The sequence below is a fragment of the Bos javanicus genome, chromosome 27 (assembly GCF_032452875.1).
Source record: "Bos javanicus breed banteng chromosome 27, ARS-OSU_banteng_1.0, whole genome shotgun sequence".
Lineage (NCBI taxonomy): Eukaryota > Metazoa > Chordata > Mammalia > Artiodactyla > Bovidae > Bos > Bos javanicus.
The window spans coordinates 32,269,706-32,289,760 of record NC_083894.1 but is presented as its reverse complement, the minus strand read 5'-3'; the positions used below and the strand labels follow the sequence as shown (position 1 = coordinate 32,289,760).

Genomic DNA, 20,055 nt, shown 5'->3' with positions numbered 1-20,055 from the left:
CTGGTCTGCATGCCCTAGAGCCTGTGCTCTGCAACGAGACAAGCCACTGCAATAAGAAGCCCCCGCACCGCAACTAGAGAATAGCCCCCACTCTTGACAACTAGAGAAAAGTTCAAATAGCAATGGAAACCCAACACAGCTAAAAATAAAGAACATAATGACGTTCAGAAAACGAAGATCATGGCATCTGGTCCCATCACTTCATGGGAAATAGATGGGGAAACAGTGGAAACAGTGTCAGACTTTATTTTTTGGGCTCCAAAATCACTGCAGATGGTGACTGCAGCCATGAAATTAAAAGACACTTACTCCTTGGAAGGAAAGTTATGACCAACTTAGACAGCATATTCAAAAGCAGAGATATTACTTTGCCAACAAAGGTCCATCTAGTCAAGGCTATGGTTTTTCCAGTAGTCGTGTATGGATGTGAGAGTTGGACTATAAAGAAAGCTGAGCACCGAAGAATTGATGCTTTTGAACTATGGTGTTGGAGAAGACTCTTGAGAGTCCCTTGGGCAGCAAGGAGATCCAACCAGTCCATCCTAAAGGAGACCAGTCCTGGGTGTTCATTGGAAGGATTGATGCTGAGGCTGAAACTCCAATACTTTGGCCACCTGATGCGAAGAGTTGACTCATTGGAAAAGACCCTGGTGCTGGGAAGGATTGGGGGCAGGAGGAGTAGGGGATGACAGAGGGTGAGATGGCTGGATGGCATCACTGACTCGATGGACATGAGTTTGGGTGAACTCTGGGAGTTGGTGATGGACAGGGAGGCCTGGCATGCTGCGATTCATGGGGTCGCAAAGAGTGGGACACGACTGAGCAACTGAATTGAACTGAAGTGAATGACAAAATCCCCTCCCTCAAGCTCTTGAGACACTGGCTAAAGGTCCTTTGTCTACTCTTTGCTTTAATGAAAGAGCATTCAATTAGGAAGTCAAAAGACTTGTTCTGCCACCAATTCATTTCAGGAAGGTATTAAATAACTCGGTTCTAAAAGATTTTTTTTTTCATTGTAAAAACACCATGAATTCCCCTCTCTGACTAGCACCCTCCAGCCCCACTTTTCCACTCAATTCCATTTGCCCCTTTTCCATTAAGTTGCCCAGGGGCTGTGCCCTCCTCAGGGGCCCTTGGTTTGTCCTTTTTCCATGGGTTCTGCAGTGCATCTGTTCTATTAGATGATGAGCCTGATGGTCATTGACACCTAATAGCTTTTCTGAACATGTCTTTGAGTGAAGGCTTTCATGATTGATCCTCGGAGGACATGGTGTCCAAGTCTCCTGGACCAGCACCCTCTGTCCTGGCCTCCAAACAACAGCCACTCTGTTTTCCATCTCAGGATCACTGCAACTGCCCTCACTTATAAAAACTAGGATTGGAAGGACTCCCCTGGTGGTCCAGTGGTTAAGGCTTCACCTTCCAACGCCAGGAGTGTGGCTTCGATCCCTGGTCGGAGAGCTAAGATCCCACATGCCTCGATGCAAAAAGAAAAACAAAACATAAAATAGAAGCAATAATGTAACAAATTAAATAAAAACTTTAAAAATGGTCCACATAAAAAATAAATGGTGCATAAAAAAAATACTGATTGGAAAAGGACTTTGGAAGCAATCTGAGACCCTAGGACAACATATCTCTTGGACACAAATATCAGTGAAGGTTGAGAAACACAACCATTTTCGAGAAGGGAAGGAAATCATGGAGAAACCTTGGCAAAATGTCTGGATCTAGGAATGAGATAGGGACGCCAGATGGCGCAGCAGAGGATATGAAAATATTGAGCATTAAGTCTTTCCTGGGCTCTCACTCATCTCTTATGGATGAAGGTAAAATATGACGGCGTCAAAGTGCAGAGAGATATCTGATCAATACCCTGCGATGATTTCTGAAAGAATAGGATGCTGCCATTGCCTTTTAGAACTGCTGCTTCCCTATGTGTTTGGATGGGCACAGGGGGCCTTCTGGACCTCAACTCCAGTGACCTTTCATGAAGCCTGGAACTTGCTGCTCTTGGGGTTCAGTGGTTGTCCTTGGGAAACATGGAATCATTTATTTTCATGCTATGACTCTAAAACCAAGCTATATTCTTCTGCAGAAAACCCTTACAGTATTCTGCTAAGTTGTGCCTACTTTTTACAAAGGAAGGCTGTTTGCTTGAAGAAATCCTAGAGAATAGGTATTAGCAAACTTCTCCTGTAAAGGTCTAGATATTAAATAATTTAGGTGTTTGGGCCACCCAGACTCTGTTATAGCACAAAAGCAACCATAGATTATGTGGCAACAAATGAGCCTTACCATATTCCCATAAAACTTTATTTATGGACATTGGTAGTTGAAGGTCATAAACTTCCCATATGTCCTAATACGTTTTGATTAAAAAAAAAAAAAAACATTTTAAAATATAAGGGACTTCCCTGGTGGTCTAGTGGTCTAGAATCCACCTGCTAATGCAAGGAACACTGGTTGGTCCCCGGTCCGGGAAGATCCCCCTGCAGCGGGGCAACTAAGCCCGTGTGCATGGCAACTACTGAGCCCACGCTCCAGAGCCTGCGCTCTGCAAGAAGAGAAGCTGCTGCAATGAGAAGGCCAAGCGCCGTGACTAGAGAAAGCCCACACGCAGCCATGAAGAGCCCAAAATTAATTAATTAAAAATAAAAACAAAAGAGTCATTCTTGCTCACCGGCCATACAAGAATCAGGCAGCAGAGCAGGCTTAGCCAATGGGCGGACCGATGCTGGCTGTAGAAGAAAGCTATTTACTGTGGGCATCTGTTCTTTCTAGCACTGAGTAGGTATTGACACCAGCTCTCGCTCTGACAGCCAAGGTAGGGTGTCTCTTCAAATCTGTGAGGCTAAATAAATGAGGGCAGGCCCCTCTTAGCATCTAGAATGCAGCGTGTGTACACTGGTGTGATTTCATGTATCAGATGCCTGCATGAGAAACACTGTCATGCCATTAATAACCTTCGGAGGAACACCTTGAAACTTGACTTGCCGAGGGCACGTTGCAAATGGGCTCTAATGGCTTTTATTTCTCATTCTTGTCACCTCAGATCTAATCAGCTGTTTTGTCATTTTTAATTCCTGTTTGGCAGGATTCTCCTACTCCCTCGGTACAGGCTCAGAGGAGAACTAAGCCCGCAGGCCTCTAGGAGCAGGGAGTAGGTGGGGGTGATGGAAAGCTGAGTAAATAAGGACCTTCAACCCTGGCTGATTCAGGAGGACCCAGGAAGGAACAAAAATTGCTAAATGACCCCCATTCCACCCTCACCTCTCTTCTGGGATTCACACATCCTGACACTGCTTTCTCTGGGGAAAAATATCTTTCACTCCTCAATGAGGAATGAGATTCAAGTCTTGTATCATTCTGCGTTGGCTAGGAAGAAGATGAAGGTCTGACTTAGAGGCCTCTTAAGTGGGTGACATTTCATTACACAGAGCAGTTTAGCTGTGGTTCAGCTCCTCTACATAGAAACACTGACTCCTCCCATCTGGCCCAAGCAACCAAAGGCCACCCTTGGGGTGAGCTTACTTCCCTTGGAAGGCAGTAAGGAATTGTGAATAATGGAAAAGAATCCACTCCATAAAAATAAAACTACAACGAACTGCGTGATAATTAAAAATCAATAAATAAAACTCATAAAAGCTATTTTCTAGTGTTTGCATGGTGCTAATTATCTTACCTATATTAGCGTATTTAACCTTTACTCCAACTCAAGAACATCATTGTGTTCATTTTGTAAATCAGGGGAAAACTGTCAGAAGGCAAGTTGTGTCTTAAGGTCTGCAGCTGGTAAGTAGCAGAGCAGTTTACCAGTACAGATGTATCTTGCTTCGGAGTCTATAATCTTAATTACCTTCTTGGTACCTATGCATCTTTGCTAAATCATTTCACCTCTCTGAGCCTCATTCCCCTCAGCTCTGAAATGAACTCAAGAGGATGAAATCTAACCTCCTACATCAAAATTCTGACTATTATTTTCACCCCTCCGCCTGCAGGAGTGAACAAAAGTAGACACATGAAGTCAAACACTAACTTAGTGAAAAATTAAAAGTAAATTTCCAGGGTATATCTTTGAGTCAGTACGATCTGTGTGCTGTGCTTAGTCGCTCAGTTGCGTCCTACTCTTACGACCCCATGGACAGCAGCCTGCGAGGCTCCTCTGTCCACGGGGATTCTCCAGGCAAGAAAGAATACTGGAGTGGGTATCTTTCCCACCCAGGGATCAAACCCCAGTCTCCCCACACTGCAAGCGGATTCTTTACCAACTGAGCCACAGAGAAGCCCACAGACTACTACTGGTTTAGTCACTAAGTCATGTCCCACTCTTACGACCCCATGGACTGTAGTCTGTCTGGCTCCTCTGGTCCATGGGATTTCCCAGGCAGGAATACTGGAGTGGGTAGCCATTATACGTATCTTCTCTTTTAAAAATTTTTACTGGAGTATAGTTGCTTTACAATGTTGTGTTAGTTTTTACTGTACAGCAAAGTGAATCAGCCATACATACACACCCTCTTTTGGATTTCCTTCCCATTTAGGTCACCACAGAGCACTGAGTTTCCCATGCTATATTGTAAGTTCCCATTAGTTATCTATTTTATATACGGTGTCAACAGTGCGTATATGTCAATCCCAGTCTCCCAATTTATTCCATCTGCTCCTTCCTCCCTTGCTACCCATATCTTTGTTCTGTGTGTCTGTGTCTCTATTTATGCTTTGTAACGAAGATCGTCTATACCAAGTTTTCCAGATTCCACATGTGGTGGGTTAGTCGCTAAGTCATGTCCAAATCTCTGTGACCCCATGGACTGTAGCCCACCCGGCAGCTCTGTCCATATGATTCTTCAGGCAAGAACTAGAGTGGGTTGCTGTTTCCTTCTCCAGGGGATCTTCCTGACCCAGGGATTGAATCCACATCTCCAGCATTACAAGCAGATTCTTTACTGACTGAGCCGCCAGGGAAGCCCACATATATGCGTTCACATATAGTATTTGTTTTTCTGTTTCTGAATACCTTGTTAATATAACACTGTGATGCAAGTAAGTAACAGTCCGAAAATAGTAACCACCCTCTGCTGGACTCAGTAAGGAATTGAAAAAGACCTGTTCTGATCTGACCTGCAAAAAAAACCATATAAACTATCTTGAAGGTATAAGATATAAATCAGAGCAAAGAACTTTCCATTCAAAAAGTCGCGATTCTGAATTATTTTTTAAAAAGCATTATGCTTATCACAGTATATTTTCTAAGATGAACAAGACTTGCTAACAAGATCTTCCAGGGAGGATTGAAGCTCTAGGCACTTTGGAGGCTAGCAGAAACTCTAATTCCTTTAAATGAGGGGTATTACTGTTTAACTCTGAAACCCAAAGCAGCCAATTAACTAAAGCTCCCATTCCTGGAATGTTCCAGTATTGAGCGTCAGAGACAGAGGGAAGGATCAGGGCCGGGATGAGAAAATTCAAGGCCTTCCCCTGAACGCTTCCTGACCAGAGATGAGAGCAATTTCCTTCCAGCCAATTAAACTCAGAAAACTAGGATCTATCACAGCAGGGAGATGGGGGAATTGGCTAACCTCCAATCTGTGATGCTAGCCAATCAGCTCACAGGGAGAAACCGGCATTGACCTCCCAATAGGACACGAGCTATGGCCCTAAAAAAAAAGAATCAAGAGCAAATATCTGGTAGAAGGCAGATTTCCTTTTTTCTCTTACAGACTCTACCAAGTGACCTGCTCCAACTTCACTGGTATGCTTCATTTTAGTCTTTCAAATATTGATTTTTAAAATATTCTCCAAGAGAAAGCCACTTGGGGACCTTTAAGTTGGGGTCTTCAAATGGTGCATGCCCAGATGTGTTTATTACAGGATGGAAATATGGACTTTTCCCTCTCCTCTTTCCCCTCTACCTAAGTATCTCTTTATTCATTACTTTAATTACCTAATCGTAAATTTCTTCAGGGGGTTACTTAGAAAGAAAATTAGCATCAAAGCTTGGCAGTAAATTCAGGGTCTTTTGGAGACAGTCCAAGCTGTTTCACCTGTGATTAATTAGATGATTTTTTTTCCCCCTTTAAGTGCCAGAAGGCTGTTGAGGTCTTTAAGCAGTTACATGACTGCTGGCACTAGTACAATTATGATTGATGCGTGCGTCTGGAGTCTTTGCAGCCCGGCTTTTGTTGATGGTACGTGTGTGTGTGTGTGTGTGTGTGTGTGTGTGTGTGTGTGTGTGTGAAAGAGAGAGAGAGAGGCAGAGACAGAGAGATAGAAGGACAGAGACTGACTTGGGAAGCACTAGCTTGGAAAACTCCAAAGGTTTCCAAAACCAGGGAGGTGCTTTTTTAAAAAATATGCTTGCAAGCACAAGTCTAAAAGCTCCAGGACAGGATCTTTTTATCAAACTGTCTCAGCAATTTCAGAAATGTTGCTTGAGCAGGCCTCTTCCTTACCATGAGCCACTGCAGTCTTCGTGGAGACTTTGCATAAGCTCTTTATGCTGTGCACCAAGGAATGCATATTTTCAACAAGCCTTTTGCCATATATAAAGCAGAACAGTCACACCTGTTTTCATATTTCACCCTGGTGAAATTCAACTGGGGGAGAATGTAGTCTCTTTTCAAAATTCATCCTGTATAAAATTACCTCCCCAAATTGACATAAAATCAATGTAACCTCTTAGTATATTTAGAAAAAAGGGAATCTTTCTCAGTCACAATGAACATGCTTTCAAGGATGCAACAGAGAAATATAAATTAAATGACTGCTTGATTGAGAGTGCAAGATTTTCATTTTTTCTTTATACTCTGTATATGAGGGAGAGAAAGGATCCTTCAAACCACCTGACTCAAAGTAGCAGAAAGTTCAGTGTTGGCCAACTTTTGCTGGTATCTATGTAATCTTACAAATGCCTCAGCACCTGAATTGAAGATCATCTGACATTTTCTCCACTGTCCCTAATGCCCGTGACAATGTTTATACAGTAAATTTAACATCTGCCACTCACCTGCCCTCTGAGGACTAACAGGAATGTTGGCCACATGAATTGGTGGCAGCTTTTCTGCCCAGAACAGGGGTAGCCCAACTCTTCGTAAAGAGCCAACTCTTTATTTCAGGCATGCAGGACACAAGATGTCCATCATAACTTCTCAGCCCCATGACTGCAGCAAGAAGGCCACCGAATTAAGAGATCAGCAAATGGACATGCTGAGTTCCAATAAAATGTATTTGCTGCCCCTTGGCCTGGAGTGCTGCTTCTCAGACTTTCACAGGCACAGGAAACGCCTAGGAATCTTGGTAAACTGCAGGTTCTGGGACTTCCCTGGTGACCCAGTGGTTAAGAATCCACCTTGCAATGCAGGGGATGTGAATTTGATCGCCAGTTGGGGATCCCACTTGCCATGGAGCAACTGATAAGCCCGCACACCATTGGAAAGTCCATGCACTGCAGTGAAGATCCCACGTGATCTAACAAAGACCTGGAGTGCCACATCTAAGACCCAATGCAGCCAAATAAATAAATAAAAAATTAAAATGCAGATTCTGATTCAGCTGGTCAGGAGTGCGCCTGGGATCTGCCTTCCTGACCCTCCAACCAGATGGTGGTCTTGATGCTGATCTGAGGACCTCACTTTGAGCAGCGATCTTATAGTGTCTCCTTGGAACATGCCCTTCCTTTATGTCCTGGGCATTTCCAAATACCCTGAGGCTCAGAGAACAGAGCTGGACTCTGGGTTCATTAGGAAGATGGCTGTAGGAGTAGTATTAGGTTTATACCCTTCAAATCCAGACGCTTCGAAGGTGCCTCCAGCCCGTGCGAGAGCCCAGATTTTCCTCTCCTGAATATCCCCTTCCTTGTTTTTCACCTCCGGGCTGGTTGTTTAAGGTCTCCTGCTCTTACATGGACAGATGGCTTGGCCTCAGTGCATCTGCACACAGCGCGCATCAGAGTCATCTGAACCTGACTGCCAGTACCTTTCCAGCCCCCGCATGGCAGGATCTAATGGCCACGCACAGGGCCCTCTGGCCCCTGCCTAATTGGCTGAGATGCAAAAGCTAATGTAGGTTGAGAGACCAATTAACTGGGCTTGTTTCTCCCGCCGCAGCATCTGCACATCAATTATGCTAAACAACATGCTGTATTAAGACGTTTCCCTGTCACTAGCATTTGCTGTGGGACACTCAGATCAGGGCAGAGAGAGACCACCTCTCACAACCTGCCTGAGGGATTTTTCTCTCTGTCAGCACAGACAGCTGGCAATAGGGAGCCCAGGCCTCGAACTGGGAAACCCACGACGCAGGGACACATCTGACACTAACTGGTTACCTCCTCTGGGCCTCAGTCTCTATAGATTGTGGGGAAGACGGTTCAAGAAGCCAGCCAACAGGTTGGGTGAGGGATGCTGATAACCCTGGCATGTCACCTGCTGATTCCACTAAGAAACAGAAACCCCAAGGCTTCTGGATGCTCACAGGGTATGTTCCCTAAAACTTGAAAAAAAAAAAATCCGTAACTGAACAGTTGGGAGGGGGAACATCGTTGTATTTTCTGCTACAGGTTGAGCCGTTTGTTTGTTCTGATTTCATATAGTTTTATTTTGCCAAATGCAGTTGGTGGACTGGGTTCCTGCATCTTTACCGACAGCTGGGGCATCTCCACCCTTGGAGTTTCTGGAATAAATTACTTGAGCTCTGTGCTTTGAAAGCGGTGTACTAAGTCCTTTACTAAGGAGTTCCTGAAGGGCTGCCCTGGCCAGGGAACTAGGGTTTCTCGGTCTCTCAGAGACGACAGCTGGAGTTACAAGCTTATAGTTGGGAGCTACTTTCCAGGGTGTCATATGTTGCTTTGTCAAAGAAGACTAGGTTATTGAGCTCGTTTCCAACTTTGCTTCTGGAACACTTCTGTTTAGGCTTGCCCTGAGGTTTGTTCACTGGATCTTTGTCTTGCTTGGCTGACTTTCTGGAATCTTTCTTCTTGTGCTCCTCGGGTGGCAGAGTGAAGTTGGGAGAGCAGCTGCTACTGCTGTCGCCTCTCTAAGATGTCAGACAGAAAAAAGCTGTTTCTTTTAAAAGCATATTTTTTATTTAACCACACCAGGTCTTAGCTGCAGCATGCAGGATCTAGTTCCCCAACCAGGAATCGAACCCAGTTCCCTTGCACTGTGAGTGTGGAGTCTTAGCCACCGGACCACCAGGGAGGTCCCTAGCTGGGGCCGCTTTTGTATTCCATTCCTCCCTCCTTTGAAGCTTCTCTCTGAGAATGCATTTCTTGATCTTTTACAACAACAATTTGGTTTAGAAATGCCCAGTTCATTTTGAGGAAGCTTACCAACTTTAAGACACGATGCAGTCTACAGTTGAGTTGGGAAGGCTGGACTAATTCAACATTGACTCATTTACTCAATCATTCATCAAATATTTGTTAATCACCCAGTATACATCAGGCAATCTGCTGCGCTAGAAGGCTTTTTTTAAATTCTAAGTTTATTTCACAACAGAATGGGAAAGACTAGAGATCTCTTTGAGAAAATTAGAGATACCAAGGGAACATTTCATGCAAAGATGGGCTCGATAAAGGACAAAAATGGTATAGACCTAACAGAAGCAGAAGATATTAAGAAGAGGTGGCAAGAATACACAGAAGAATTGTACAAAAAAGAGCTTCATGACCAAGATAATCACAATGGTGTGATCACTCACCGAGAGCCAGACATCCTGGAATGTGAAGTCAAGTGGGCCTTAGAAAGCATCACTATGAACAAAGCTAGTGGAGGTGATGGAATTCCAGTTGATCTATTTCAAATCCTGAAAGATGATGCTGTGACAGTGCTTCACTCAATGTGACAGTGCTTCACTCAATATGCCAGCAAATTGGAAAACTCAGCAGTGGAAAAGGTCAGTTTTCATTCCAATCCCAAAGAAAGGCAATGAGAAAGAATGCTCAAACTATCATACAGTTGCACTCATTTCACATGCTAGTAAAGTGAAGCTCAAAATTCTTCAAGCCAGGTTTCAGCAATATGTGAACTATGAACTTCCAGATGTTCAAGCTGGTTTTAGGAAAGGCAGAGGAACTAGAGATCAAATTGCCAACATCTGTTGGATCATCAAAAAAGCAAGAGAGTTCCAGAAAAACATCTATTTCTGCTTTATTGACTATGCCAAAGCCTTTGACTGTGTGGATCACAATAAACTGTGGACAATTCTGAAAGAGATGGGAATACCAGACCTCCTGACCTGCCTCTAGAGAAACCTGTATGCAGGTCAGGAAGCAACAGTTAGAACTGGACATGGAATAACAGACTAGTTCCAAATAGGAAAAGGAGTACATCAAGGCTGTATATTGTCACCCTACTTATTTAACTTATATGCAGAGTACATCATGAGAAATGCTGGGCTGGAAGAAGCACAAGCTGGAATCAAGACTGCCGGGAGAAACATCAATAACCTCAGATATGCAGATGACATCACCCTTATGGCAGAAAGTGAAGAGGAACTAAAAAGCTTCTTGACGAAAGTGAAAGAGGAGAGTGAAAAAGTTGGCTTTAAAGCTCAACATTCAGAAAATGAAGATCACGGCATCTGGTCCCATCACTTCATGGCAAATAGATGGGGAAACAGTGGAAACAGTGTCAGACTTTATTTTTTTGGGCTCCAAAATCACTGCAGATGGTGATTGCAGCCATGAAATTAAAAGATGCTTACTCCTTGAAAGGAAACTTATGACCAACCTAGATAGCATATTAAAAAGCAGAGACATTACTTTGCCAACAAAGGTCCGTCTAGTCAGGCTGTGGTTTTTCCAGTGGTCATGTATGGATGTGAGAGTTGGACTGTAAAGAAAGCTGAGAGCCGAAGAATTGATGCTTTTGAACTGTGGTGTTGGAGAAGACTCTTGAGAGTGCCTTGGACTGCAAGGAGATCCAACCAGTCCATCCTAAAGGAGACCAGTCCTGGATGTTCATTGGAAGGACTGATGCTAAAGCTGAAACTCCAATACTTTGGCCACCTGATGCGAAGAGTTGACTCATTGGAAAAGACCCTGATGCTGGGAGGGACTGGGGGCAGGAGGAGAAGGGGACGACAAAGGATGAGATGGCTGGATGGCATCACCGACTCGATGCACATGAGTTGGAATGAACTCTGGGAGTTGGTGATGGACAGGGAGGCCTGGTGTGGTGCGATTCATGGGATCGCAAAGAGTCGGACATGACTGAGTGACTGAACTAAACTGAACTGAAGTTTATTTCTAGATAGAAAGGCGGGTAGACAAATGAATAATAGTAATTCTGGGTAAGATGTGCTATTATATCTATGACAATACTCATGCTAAAGGGGGCCTGATACATATAAAAAACACAGAACAATAAAATTATGTCTGTGCATTAGGGCATTAAACTATAATGTATCCTTAGAGTAGAGTGTTATGCCCCCTTCCTCGTGATGCTTATTTCAAAAATCTGCCACTCTCCTTAACTTTTTGGAACTTTAAGAGAAAATGAGGCATAAGCTCCCTCAGTTTCCAGCATCCAGAAGCTATTTATTTTTGCATGTATTCTCATATCCATATTTCTGGCCTTGCAGAAAGAGATGTCGTTTCTTGCATTAAGGCCATTCCCTCTTGACTGACTCTGCCAGCAGTCCCCAACTTTTTTTGCACCAGGGACCCATTTTGTGGAAGACAATTTTCCATTGTCTGAGGGTGGGGGGTGGTTTGGGGAAGATTCAAGTGCATTACTTTTATTTCTATTACTATTATTATTACATCAGATCAGACCTACTGATCTGACCTTACTGCATCTCTGCTCTCTTTCTCCCTCCCAAGTTGCCAACTTTGTCCCCATTGGTTCCTTCTGCATAGCATTCGATTATGACCGAGCCTGGGGTCCATCTTAGAAATAAAGTCCTCCCTTGACCCTGCGTTGTACTAGCTACTTAGTGCTCAGGTTTGGAACAGCAAGTAGTTTTTTCCATGTGTGTTGTCCACAGTCTAATTGGGAATGACTCTCCTTAACTTCCAAGCCTAGAATTCCTTCTTTGCGTTTTTTTTTCTGTTATTTCTACTTTCTGCTCACTTGTTCTTCAAACGTCTGCAGTCTATGTTTGAGTTCATCTTTTCTGATCACGGGCCTGATATTTTATTTTTTAATTAATTAAATTGGAGAATTATTACTTTACAATATTGTGATGGCCTGGTATTTTATCTAACTGGCTGTTCAATTCTATGACTTGTCTCACTTTGCTTCTTCCTAGATCTCTACTGCTTCACTGACCAGCCTTCTCCTGTCATCTGTGGAGTCTTAATTCTCTTCAAGTGCCTTTTCATATTGTTTTGTATGACTGCTTTTTCCTTGGACTCTTCGCATTTCACAGCATCTCCGGGTGATACCTTCTTATCACCTGCTGTCACTTACCACCGTGTTCTTCCTTTCAAAATGTATTCAAGTTAACTCTTCTCCTCTGAGAGCTGGTTCCATCTATCTGCTTCTTAGGCTTCTCAGCTTGCTCCAAAGTCATTAATTTCCCACCAAAGTCTGCTATTCCTTCTGTGTTGAGGAATGGCAGAATTATAAAAAACTTGGATGTTATCATCTACTCTTATCCTTTCTCACCCTGACACCCCATCAATCAATAAATCCTGCCAATTCTATTTCTTGAGCATCTGTTAGGTCTGTCCTCTCTTCCCACTTATCTTGCCTTAATTCAGGTCTCATCTTCTATTTGGATAAAAGCAATTATATTACTATCTGATGTCTTTGCCTTTGATAAGATCTCTGATTTTATACCCTTTCAGTCTATCCAACACACTGTGGCCAGGGTCACCTTTCCAAAATACAAATCTGATTGAAGACAAAAGCACACGTGAAATATTCTGCAGTGAGCTATGACCTGTGGTGCTCGTCAAGGTATAGAGGAGAGATTCAACTGAGCCATCTGAGCAGCTGCTAGGAAGGGGAGAATAGAGGGTTAATTAAGGATGTCAATTCTAGGCTCCTATTTCTGCCCTCTGCCCTCACCCAGTATTGTGCTGGTAGGTGCTTAACAACTAACTCTCACAAAATAAACAAACCCCTCATTTGTAGAGTGTACTGGGTTCTGTAGTACAAAAACTACCACTAGGGCCAGTTTCAAGCAACCGTCACCTGAGTTTGGAAGACATTTGCAATTGACAATCACAACTTTTGTTCTCTTTCCTCATACTGAGTATTTCTACAGTGGGATCTAGGCTAAAAAAAAAAAACAATGAATTCCCTGACCACCTCTGGTCCATTGTAGGGGAACTTTCTGGCAAGCTTCAGCTGGAGTCAACTGAGCAGTGGATGAGTAGAGCCTTGCTGGGGACTGCACTGGACTTCACAGAGAGGCAATGATGGGCAGAAACTGAAACACAAATTGACGAGATGCTTGGGCTCTGTAAGCAGAAGATGCAGTGGAGTGGATGCTGACAACCTCCTGTGCAGCTGTGGAGGCCCACTATGCACAGAAGACCAGGAGGCTACAGAAAGCACAGCCCTTGCTCTTGGGCTGAGTCGCCCTCACACTGCTGCCCTGTGGCCAGCCTGCCTGGAGCCCACCCTCCCGGGTGACATTGCCTCTGCTCCCCAGAACAACACACAGATAACTTTTTTCCCCCCCATAGCTGTGACCGAATGGATTACTCCTTTCTGCACAAGATTGTATGTCATTGTCAACATCAAAAACTTCCCCCGCTTTGCTCTGGCAGCACCTGCCTTATTGATTGGGTGCCTTCTGAACAACTCACTCACACAAAGCAATTAAACCTGTCTGACTTCAAAAGTAAGGTAAGACAAGCCACGTCGAGCGGTGCAGCACTCACCTAATATGATTATTTCTCTTCTTCCTGGTGATAATAGAATTATGCAAAAGCGGCCTTGACCCAGTAAGGATTTTTCTCTTCAGAATCAAATCTCCACTCCCTCCTCAACTCCCAGCCCTCCCAGCCCCCTCCTTTCCTGTTCTGCAGCCACTCCCTAGGTACTGAAGTTCTTTGTGTACCAGCCCGCGAATCTAAGAGTTTCCGACCTGTGAAGCAGCACAAACTGATGACAATGTGGCCGGATGCCTCTAGTAGGTAAATGATGAAGCAAAAACATCCATCTCCGGCTATTAATTCATTCTGAAAAGTTTATTGATTGCCTCTCGTGTAACTGCTCAGGTGACTAGATTTCATTTAAGGAGTGAGGCTTTTTCCAGCTATTTCAGAATTCCCCTGTTTGACATTATCCTCAAATTGTCTGGATTCTGGGCAGAGGGAGGCCCTGTCCCTGGGCTCTAGTAATAGGAAGGGTAACAGCCGTATGAGCATTTGTATGGCAATGCTGGTTGATATATCATTAAAATAGTTCCCTTAAGGAGCTTCCCTGATGGTCCAGTAGTTAAGATTTTGAGCTTCCTGTGTAAGGGACCACAAGTTTGATCTCTGGTTGGGGAACTAAGATCCTGCATGTACGTAGCGTGATCTAAAAATCAACCCCCCCCAAACTTCCATGATGGTTGGTAAATAGTCATTGCCTTAAGTCAGGGGTCCCCAACCCCGGGAGACTGGGTCCATGGCCTATTGGGAGCCCAGCCACACAGCAGGAGGTGAGCAGCAGGCAAGTGAGTGAAGCCTCATCTGCCTCTCCCTATCCCTCCCCATCCCTTGCTTCACCTCCTGAGCCCTCCTCCCCTATGCCCAACCCCCACCACCTTCTGTCCCTGTTAAAATTTTGGAAAAATCAACTGAATCAGCTGATGTCCTCATGTGTAGCCTCTCTAGTGACAGCAGATCCAAATACCAAACACAGGGAAAAAATCCCTGTGTAAAATCAACTGACCATTCAGAAGAATTGTTCAACTGTTAGGTGACCTTTCCTGTTCAAAACAATGGAGCAGTCCCTGCTAGGGTAGAAGGCAGCCAGATACAGGGGGACTCAGGAGATCCAGGTCCTCTCCTGGATGCAAAGGCACTAGTCTGGTCTAATACCAGCCCTACTCAGTTACCATGGAGAGACCGACAACCTGGCAGGTCCCAGAGGAGATGCAGGGAGTAGAAACAGGAAATATAATTTCCTTGCTTCTGTAATAGATTACCTTAAGTCACATTTTAAGAAAGGTAAAAGAAAGGGCATAGAAAGAGGAATTATATAAGAACTCCAGAAGCAAATAAACAATGTTATGGAATAAACTGTATATGTTCCCTCCCTACAGACAGCATTCAATCTGATAACAGAAGCCACTGAGCCACGATCTCTGCCAGGGAAGCCCTTTATAAGGATGCCAGTGTACACACCAAGAGGGCTTTTTTCTTACCTAACTCCTTCAAAATGTAACTCCTCAAATGTCAGATAGTTTGGGAATTCAAGAATAGTTGATTGGCATCCATCGACCCTGCCCCCAGGTCACACTTTCACTCGGGCCCTGCACAGCACTGCTTTTGGCCAGAGTTCATTTGCTTTCCAGCCAAAATCAGCTAGGACTTTTGCTTCTGTCATTAGGGTCGATGGGTGTTCTGGGGAGGCGCTCTCACTGCAGAATAAATACACCCTGCAGAGAAAACGTGCTTTGAGGCATCGCTAGCTGCCTCTCTTTGGAAGTGACTGAGAAGGGGTGGCCTTACGTACATTTTAAATGTTTGGTAGAATTCAATAGTGAAGCCATCTTATCCTGGACTTCTCTTTGTTGGACTATATTTGTTCCCTGTTAGAATTCAAAGGGCATTTCCCACAGAAATTGAGCAAACAATTCTGAAATTTGTTTGAAACCACGAAAGAATGTAAATTGGTGCAGCCACTATTTTATTAGTTGATTGTTATTGGCCTTAAAAATTTTTTTACATGCTTCTCCTCTTTTTGATTAATCAAACTTTTTTTTTCATTTTGCTCTTTTCTCGTTCATTATGCATTCCTTGTATTATTCTCTTAGTATTTATCCAAGAGATTATGATGTGTGTCTCTCACTTAATAAAGTTACTAAAAAGTAGTATTTTCACCACTGTCTTCTATCAATTTCCAGCAAGACACAAATGTTAGTTATCTTAAATTCCATTTATCTCTCTCCCATGTTTATTTTAAATTCCACAAAATGATATTACTATGCAAGGAGATCCAACCAGTCCATCCTAAAGGAGATCAATCCTGGGTATTCATTGGAAGTACTGATGTTGAAGCTAAAACTCCAGTACTTTGGCCACCTGATGTGAAGAGCTGACTCATTGGAAAAGACCCTGATGATGGGAAAGACTGAGGGCAGGAGGAGAAGGGGACGATAGAGGATGAGATGGTTGGATGGCATCACCGACTCAATGGACATGGGTTTGGGTGGACTCCGGGAGTTGGTGATGGACAGGGAGGCCTGGCGTGCTGTGGTTATGGGGTCCCAAAGAGTCAGACACGACTGAGTGACTGAACTGAACTGAACTGATTGTTTAAAAAAAACAATGTTAACTTGTATTTATCTATATATTTCCTTTTTCTGCTCTTCATTCTTTACTGCATTTCCATTTATGAATCTTTTCTTTTTGTCTAAATAATTCCTTTTAGCATTTCTTTTAAAATATTAGTTTGAAGGTGATAAAATCTTTTACTTTCTGTCTGGTAATTTTTATATTTGGCATTTATCTATAAATTATCATTCTGGGCATAAAATGATAGGTCAGCTTTCTTATTTTTAGAACTTTAAATGTGCTATTTCCCTGCTTCATTGTTTCTGTAGAAAAGTCGACCTTCAATCCTGTTGTAACTTTTTTGGGTATAATGTGTCTTTAAAAAAAAAAAAAAAACTTCAGATGCCTTTAAAATCTTCTTCTGCTGCTGCTAAGTCACTTCAGTCCTGTCCGACTCTGTGCAACCCCATAGATGGCAGCCCACCAGGCTCCCCCATCCCTGGGATTCTCCAGGCAAGAACATTGGAGTGGATTGCCATTTCCTTCTCCAGTGCATGAAAGTGAAAAGTGAAAGTGAAGTTGCTCCATTGTGCTCTACCCTCAGCGACCCCATGGACTGTAGCCTTCCAGACTCCTCCATCCATGGGATTTTCCAGGTTTAATTCGAAGATTTTTTACTATGATGTGTTTAGGAATTTTTTTCATTAGTCATGGTTGGGGTTCACAGAGACTTAAATGCATGTGTTGATGTCTTCAGTTTAGGCTAATTTTCAGTATTTCCTCAAATATTTTTCTCTGTCCCACATGCTCACGCTTTCTCTCTCTCCTATTTTTCTTGGACTTTAAGTACATTTTTGCACCTTATTTCCATGTCTCATATGTCTCCTAAACACGTTCATGCATGTTTTTCTTTTCCAGGATTTACTCTGTACTTTTTTTCCCCCTACTAACCTGTCTTCCAATTCACTAATTTTACCTTCCTCTCCACTCAAACAGCTGTTAACCCACCTCTGACATTTATAATTTTATTTCTTGTACTTTTAAAATAGTTTTTTGATAGATTATAATTCTCTGGTAAATTTCTCCAGTTTGTTTTCAGGTCTGTGGAGAAGTTTCAACTCTTTTATTAAGCAGCAGGGTGGAGACCCCCAGGGAAGGAAGACAGAGCCTCTTCCTTCTCCACATGTCTTTTCCACTGTGATAAACGTTCAACCATAAGGCATTTTCCAGCAGAGTCCTGCCTCTCAAAGGATATTTACACAGAAATGAGAGAGCTAAAGGAACCACAGGCAGTAGGGCACTTGTTCTTCAAAAAGCCGTGTGTTCTGACATCTTGCAGACATCAGCTAGACCCCACAGCAAACAAACACGAGGGCCTGAAACACCCACTGAGAACCACCAGAATCTCTCGCTTTAGCACATTTTTGAGGGTGGGGGTGGTGCATGCAGAATGAGCTACACAAAGCTGGAAACCGTCAGGCTACTTGAGAAGTCACACCACGTTCAGACTGAGAGTTATGATTCCCTTGAAGATGGGCACATAGCTTGGATTTCCTGCCATCAGGCCCTGCTCCAGAGCCTCACTGATGGTTGACTTCATGTCCTGGTAGGTGCCCCCTTGGGTGGCCAGCAGTGGGCCAATGCAGTCATCCTTGGTGTCTGGGTATTTGCTGATCAAAGTTGAAACCTCCAGGCAGAGCACAGAGGGTTTGCTAATTTGATGACTTCTGCAAGGGTGGCAGTAGTGATACTCTGCCCACCTGCATCTTTACCAAATCTGGAGACTTCCGGAACAAGAAGTGGAGCTGTTCCGCCTCCCTGACGGTCTTGTGCTACCTGGCGCTCCAGGATGAGACGTGCTTCTGTGTGGTGGCCGATAGGGACCCCACCCCCACTTGCTGTCACCCTCTTTCTATATGATTTTGAATTTTGGCAACATCATTGAAATATGCTTCCATAGTAACACAGACAATGGCTACAGTTTTGAGCCTAACAGCCACTTCTTTGCCATTGGCTCATCTAGATGTTGCTCCAGATCCCAGAAGACCTCCTCCAGGTAACTGCTGCAGCCTCCTTGCAACAATGGTATCTAAAACCCCATCCATATTTGGTTCACTCTTCCATTTCATTTTTTTAAGTTAATTTATTTTAATTAGAGGATGATTACTTTACAATACTGTGGTTTTTGCCATACATCGACATCAGTCAGCCACGGATGCACATGGGGCCCCCCCCATCCTGAACCCCCCTCTCACCTCCATCCCCATCCCATCCCTCTGGGTTGTCCCATTGCAATGGCTTTGAGTGCCCTGCTTCATGCATCAAACTTGGACTGGTCTTCTATTTTACACATGGTAATATGCATTTTTCAATGCTAGAAAGATGGGAATATATTCATGGCAGCAAAAGAGACACAGATGTAAAGAACAGACTTTTGGACTCTGTGGGAGAAGGTGAGGGTGGGATGATTTGAGAGAATAGCCTCCATTTCATTTTAAAAATACTTTCTCTTTAAACTGACCAGGAGTTCCATAAATGTCTGGCAGTTGTGACAATTGCTGTCATATCCTGAACATAACATAACCCGTAACAGCGTGGGTGTTGCCAGTATTTCAGATGTTCTATCTACAACTGAGTTTCATCTCTATAAGAGTCAAATTCATAGAGTCAGAAAGTACATTGGTAGATGCCAGGGCCTGGGGCGGTGGGGTGGGGAGTCAGTGTTTAATGGGGACAGAGTCTCAGTTCAGGAAGGTGGAAGATTCAGGAAATGGATGACGGTGAGAGCTGCACAACAATACGAATGTACTTTAGTCTCCTGAACTGTACAGTTAAATATGGTTAAAATTGTACGTTTTATATTGTGTGACTTTTACCAAATGCAACATTTTTTTAAAAAGAAAGAATTCATTTACTGAAAACACTAACTAGTTCCTTTATCTTAAAATCTTCACTTATCTGGGTAACAACTTAAAGAATCTGTTGGAAAATCTAGAAGATGATGGCAGGGAGTGTTCCCACGTGGGTCAGCTCTGGGCTCAGTCTCTTTCATGCCATCCTTAGTGTCTGCATCTAGTGATTTCTGCAGCCAGACAACGGTGTTTGAAGAAGGAGCTGACATGGACATACGAAGCAGTTCAGACACCACATCTGAAGGAAGTATAACCTCTAGGCACTGACGTCCATTTCTGGGACCAGCTCCATGTTCCCCACCATCTCTGTGCTTGTGTTGGTGTTCAAGACCCACGTCAAACAGGCTCATCATTTCTTTTGCTTCTAGATCTTCCCACGAGATTTGTATCCAGGTTCTCAGAGCTTGGTGGTTGAGGAGGTTTCTGAAAATCTCATAATGGGGAGGAAAGCACTCAATCGTGGGGTTTTTGGTAGCAATGAGGTCATCCAGGACATGCTTCCATATGACTTCCAGGTGGGAGATGGACCACTCCTTGTTGGATAACCTGCGGTCTGCCTCTGTGCCCTCAATTCTAGCAGCCTTGATTCTGTCCAAGAGCACAAACATGGTTGTTGTTCAGTTATGTCTGACTCTTTGTGACCCTGTGGACTGCAGCACACCAGGCTCCCGTGTTCTTCACTATCTCCCAGAATTTGCTTAAATTCATGTTCATTGAGCTGGTGATGCCATCCAACCATCTCCTCTGTCACCCCCT

At 43.7% G+C, this 20,055-nt stretch overlaps 2 pseudogenes; both read right to left on the bottom strand.

The window, feature by feature from the left end:
- Nucleotides 1–8,459: 8,459 nt before the first annotated feature.
- Nucleotides 8,460–17,239, bottom strand: LOC133240109 (small ribosomal subunit protein eS25-like; annotated as a pseudogene).
- Nucleotides 17,240–17,867: 628 nt separating this feature from the next.
- Nucleotides 17,868–18,651, bottom strand: LOC133240144 (exocyst complex component 3-like; annotated as a pseudogene).
- Nucleotides 18,652–20,055: the final 1,404 nt, after the last annotated feature.